The sequence below is a fragment of the Lytechinus variegatus genome, chromosome 2 (assembly GCF_018143015.1).
Source record: "Lytechinus variegatus isolate NC3 chromosome 2, Lvar_3.0, whole genome shotgun sequence".
NCBI classification, from domain to species: Eukaryota; Metazoa; Echinodermata; class Echinoidea; order Temnopleuroida; family Toxopneustidae; genus Lytechinus; species Lytechinus variegatus.
In genome coordinates, this window is record NC_054741.1 from 30,277,252 (window position 1) to 30,283,754 (window position 6,503).

Genomic DNA, 6,503 nt, shown 5'->3' on the forward strand with positions numbered 1-6,503 from the left:
AAGAAGTGACATTTTGAGGACTGATTTTAAGGAATTCATGAAGAGCAGACATATCTCACCAATTAATGCGAATGTAATCATGGACAGGAAATGTTTCATATGTACGAAGACCTTAACATGGGTCATTAAGTCATTAAAAAGAAGCATATGTCATTACATAAAACAATAATAACTCAAGTGCTAGGAAATATATTTGGTTTATATTGACTTGAAAACGGGATGTTTTAGTACAACGGGATTATATATCTCGTAAACAGAAAATGCGAGCCCCAGGAACAATGAAGACGTAGGCCCTGGGCAAATTATGTTTCATGAAGTTATGATAAAAATGTTTCTTATGTAATGCAGCATAACATAATTATATTATAATATAACATTATAATGAATATTTTCTTTTTTCCCACTGCGTTTCTCTTCCTTTCTCCCTCTTTTCTCCTTTCCCGCCTTTTCCCCGTTTTTTTTTGTCAAACGATAGGGGGGGGGGGGGAACGTGCTCCCACCCCCCGTAGTTACGCCACTGTATGTCCATATGGCAAATACCCCTCCAATATTTTTGTCTTTTTTACCCCATGATGGTTTAATGGTTTTATTAGAGATAACATTAAAAAAATTGACATTCCATCTTAACCCCTTCTCAAAGACCCCAACTGACATTGATGAATGGGAAGAAACGGGGGTTTCTCTTCAATGTAATAATAAGGACATAAGTATTTCGTTTGGAAATGGTGAACTGGCTCTTTATTAGCATTGTATGATTCAATAACATTGTTTTATTTGTTAAGCGGTATTTCAGGAAGAATTTTCACCAATAAAACAATTATCTCTTTGATCTTTTTTTTTCATTTCTTTCGTAAAAAGTGGGGGGATGATTGTACAGGCCATCCCCCCCTCCTCGAAAAGTGGGGGGGATATATTATCCCCCATCCCCCTGGGATTTACGCCAGTGATTTAGATTACTTTAAAAAAAATATATCAACTACTGCTATACCCTGCTGTAAGAAAATGAAATAGATGAAAAAAGGGCAAGATCTAGATCTGGATATTGAAGCAAATGGTACGAATGCAGCGGGTGAGAGAGGGTGCAGTGATATCTAGTCGTATCGTAGGTGGCTCTTTTCGATCTTCGACTTGAACACCTCTAGTGATGTGCTGTTCACTCAGGTGGGAGATGGTTCCAAGCCAAAGAGGTTCCAAAAAAAAAATGATTGTTTTAATTGCTCAGTGTTTGTTGGGTGAATAGTGTAACCTTTATTGTGGTTCACTATTTGTCTTTCTAAGATGTCCTGTGCTTGAAAGTCTTTAAATTGTTTAGTTTCGACTTGTCGTTTTGGTCTTGGTTTAAGGGTCCATGGTTTAATCAAGAAATTATCAATAGAAACGGCTGGGACCAACCCCTCGACCACCTTGAAGAATTAAGGAAGATATTGTCTTGAGGATAGTGTTGACAGATTTAGCTATTCTCTCATGCTGGCGATGCTGTCTGGGTTGCGAGATGTGTTATCTCCTGTGATGAACCTTACAGCTCTGCGTTGAACCCTTTCAAGGCTTAGGATGAAGGTATGGATCCCACACACAGGCTCCGTACTCAAGAATGGAGCGTACACAGCAAAAACTGGTGTTAACCAGTGTACATAAAGGACCATACCAGTTCTTTTACACCGGTATTAAATTGGTGGTGTTAGTTTTACACCTATAGGTGTTATTACAACACCTTTGGTTGTTACATTTACACTCTTTGGTGTTATGTTCAATCTCTAGGGAATAGTTTTAACACCTCAGCGTGTGGTCTTCTATTAACACCAATTGCTGTCAGTTTTAACACCACAGTTTTTACAGTGTACAAAGGAGATGTAGGCTGTTGGTTTACACTGCTCAGGGCAAAACTCGAGGTTTCGGCGAAGAAGTCCCAGGATGGAAATGTGAGGGGTCCATTTAAGGTCTTCAGACAGCATGACTCGGATCCGCGATACTTCTCTTGAGAAATGTGTTTGAGAATATGACCATTGATGTTGTAGAAGTAAGATGACTTCTGATTAGTATTCAGAATACTCATGCTAACTTGATTCTTAGGTGTTTTTATTTATATAAAGAAAGTCATAAATCTAACGTAAGTTATCATCTACTTACGGCTTAAATATCATGATTGCAACAACGAAACGCAGTCGGTAAAACGACAGCAAATAGCTTAAGAATGAGGATTCGGTAAATCTTCACGTAAACAAATGTTGCACCACGAGCGCGTAGCTCTTTATGACATCATCAATTATTGCGCTGTTGACTTCTGCGCAAGGAGTGAGTTAATGCGCATGAGCATATCGCGTCAGAACTGACCTATTTTCACCTGTTACGTGATGTAGATAGTACAATGTTTACTACGAGCTCGAGGGGAAAGTCACATTCAAGATGTTACAGGGAGCTGAGTCAGCTGCATGCCGCGCCCGCGATCGAACCAAGGAATATCTTTTGAAATCTTTTTGAGTGATTTATAGTACAAGGCGTCGATTCCTTTTTTTTTCATTCTTTCATAAATTAATTTATCTTTTCTTTCTGTTTATTCCCTATATTAATTTATCATTTGATAGGAATTTATTTATTTATAATTCGCATTTTCAAATTTTGTTTACTGTTTATTCATTTACTTTTCATCCATTGGTTTTTCATTTGTCGAATATATTGCATTTGAATAATAAATTATTTAATAGTTTCTTCCAATTCTTTACAGGTGCGTTCGCACTTATGCTGAAACCCATTTATTAAGTTTTGCTAGCATAACTATTGCTACGATTTTTTCTTATTAAGGGAATTATAAAAGGATGTATATTAAAAAAAATGTCTACATTTCTGCCTACTGAATCTTTTGAAATTGGAAGATACCCCCTCCTTATAACATATCCCTGTTATTAAAAAGGATGTATTCTGACTATTTGATTTTTTTTACATTTGAATGTAATGATTATCGGGAATTGACCAAACAAATTACTGTACTATTCTGTCTTATTTATACGTCACAATTTACGCTATATCCTTCATTATCGAAAAATTGTTTGCGAAACACGCCCATGACACAAAATTAGCAGACGATGCTAGACGAGAGTAAAGGCGCTGTCGCACCTTGGCGTTTTAGACAGCGTATGCCCGACGTATCAAAATTTCTCTAAAACGTCGGCATACGCTAAACTTTGTTGTTGTTTTTTTTCAACTCTGGGCGTATACTTAGCGTATTCATAACGAGTTGGACGTACACATAACGTATGAGTAACTTATATCGAACTCTTCGTTAACTTATAAGTAACGTATTCCAACGAATGCTTAGCGTATTGCTGGCGTACACAACTTATGCCCTACGATAGCCTAACTTAAGGCGCTGTCACACGTTGGCGTTTTAGACAGCGTATGCCCGACGTATGAGGAATTTGGCGAATACGCTGGCGTACGTCGAATACGTTACGGGTAAGTTTTGCATACGTTGAGAGTACGCTAAAACACGCTGGTATACGTCGTCATACGGCGAGGTCGTCGAAAAATTTTGTGCATGCACAAAATTTTTCGACGTATGCCAGCGTATGGCTCAAACGTCCCGCATACGCGGGCCATAAGTTGTAGGCAAGTTACGCGATCGTTGATACACGTTGACACACGTTACTCGTAAGTTACTCATAAGTCGATGTACGTCGAGATAATGTCCAGCGTACCCTAAAACTTACTTCTAACCTATGAGTAACGTGCTTTGAACGTATGTGTAACTTAACTCCAACGTATATTGACGTATGAAGACGTGCTCCGGATGACAACAGAACTTACTGAACATGTTTATAACTTACAGCTACCGTATAATGGCGTATTGACAACGTTTATAGGAATTGGTATACAAAGGTGGGGTTCACAGGAGTTTTCTTCGGCATGGCGGTGGTGTTGATACGGTGATGTATCGTGCGGTTATGATTTGAATAGTCGAGGGCAGCCTTTTTATAGGCTATGACACGTGTCCGTCAGCGACACGCTGCCGCGCGCTATGCGTAAGTTAGGCTATCGTAGGGCATAAGTTGTGTACGCCAGCAATACGCTAAGCATTCGTTGGAATACGTTACTTATAAGTTAACGAAGCGTTCGATATAAGTTACTCATACGTTATGTATACGTCCAACTCGTTATGAATACGCTAAGTATACGCCCAGAGTTGAAAAAAAAATCAAAGTTCAGCGTATGCCGACGTTTTAGAGAAATTTTGATACGTCGGGCATACGCTGTCTAAAACGCCAAGGTGTGACACCACCTTTACGCATAGCGCGCGGCAGCGTATCGCTGACGAACACGTTCGTAGCCTAAAAAAATGCTGCCGTTCGACTATTCAAATCATAACCGCACGATACATCACCGTATCAACACCGTATCAACACCACCGCCATGCCGAAGAAAACTCCTGTGAACCCCACCTTTATATACCAATTCCTATAAACGTTGTCAATACGCCATTATACGGTACCTGTAAGTTATAAACACGTTCAGTATTGTTTTGTGGTCGTCCGAGCACGTTTTCATGCGTCAATATACGTTGGAGTTAAGTTACACATACGTTCAAAGCACGTTATAGGTTAGAAGTAAGTTTTAGGGTACGCTGGACATTATCTCGACGTACATCGACTTATGAGTAACTTACGAGTAACGCGTGTCAACGTGTATCAACGATCGCGTAACTTGCCTACAACTTATGACCCGCGTATGCGAGACGTATGAGCCATACGCTGGCATACGTCGAAAAATGTTGTGCTTGCACAAAATTTTTCGACGACCTCGCCGTATGACGGCGTATACCAGCGTGTTTTAGCGTACTCTCAACGTATGCAAAACTTACCCGTAACGTATTCGACGTACGCCAGCGTATTCGCCAAATTCCTCATACGTCGGGCATACGCTGTCTAAAACGCCAAGGTGTGACAGCGCCTTTAAATCATACTGTAGAGAGCGAAGAAACTAACAGAATTAAAATGTGCCCCTCACTCACTCTCCCGTCTATTATTACAATCCCTCTCTATCTTCCCATCCTTTGCCGATCGTTTCAACAAAAAAGATGGCCACCCCCAATTTTATGACATCAGTCTGTATTTAATTTCTTAAACCATCCTTTTGGAAATTGAAAATGGAATTTTAATTAATACTTTTGTCAATTGGACTAGTAGACCACATTTTCTTCAAATCATCCCATTCTATTTGAGATCATTGCACCCCAAGTACGATTGAGGAAATAAAAGTGAATAAATGATTTTTAAAACATTGTAATAAATCGGCTTCTTCCTCTTTTCACTTTCCCCGTTTTTCTCTGTTTCCCTGTCTATTTACTTCACCCACCAAATAATATACATTAATTTAATTTACAGACTTAAGTCCTCTAAAATACATATCTGAAATTATATTTTATTCTCTTTTCTCGCTCTTTCCCTTTTCCCCAGTTTTCATATATAGCGCATAACTTTGTAAGTGCAGACGTCTCAATCTACATGGCAGCCCGAGACGGTTCCATGACATTTGCTCCGGCGACAATTGCTCCGAACTAAATACCAAACATTAACGAAATGACCAAATTCAACCCTGGATTTAGCACTATTCTATCCTAAACCTAACACAAAACCCTATTGTAAACTAACTGCTAACCCTACATCTTAGACAAAATAAAGCCCAGAGCAATTGTTGCTGGAGCATACACTGCAAAAACTCCGGTGTTGATTTAACACCAGCCCGGAATCTGTATATGTACACACCAGAAAAGTGTTAAACACCAGTTTTTTGTTTTGGTCTAACACCAGAAAGGTGTTTATACAACACCAATTATTAAAACAGCATCGGTTTGATTCCACACTGGTGTTGTTGTTTCATCATGACTTTATTCAAGTTCAAAGAAACTGATATACATACAAAAAGAGACCAGGTCCATCGTTTCCATTCCAACAAATGGCAGGTCATGGATTACAAGACAAGTAATATACACGTATACCAATATAGAAAATTATTTATATTAACATAAATGCAGGAAAATTAAAGTTCAAGCTGTCGTTGATATCACGTTGAAAAAAACAACAACACTTAATCTATTTTCTAAATCAGAGATGGATATGTAAAGGGAATTAATTATTGCATATAGACAATATAATGAGAGATGTTACGTACCCAATTTCCACTATGGTATCGTCATAATTTTTAATATTATATACGGATGTGATCATTATATGTTTTTGTGCATTCAGGGGACCGTTTCATCAACATTTTTGTCTGACAAGTTGTCAGATCTGACATCTTTCCTTCATTTTGATTGGCTGAGAGGCACTGTTACTATAGTAACTGTCGGATAAAATGGGACATGTCGGATAAAACGTCAGACAAGTCCTTTCATGAAGCGCTCCCCAGATCAACTTAATTAGCTATTGACATCACAAAGTTATGAAAGTAATATTAGTAGAGTACATTTGCCTTACGCAACAAAAAAACATAGTTAAGCAAATTATGTTGGG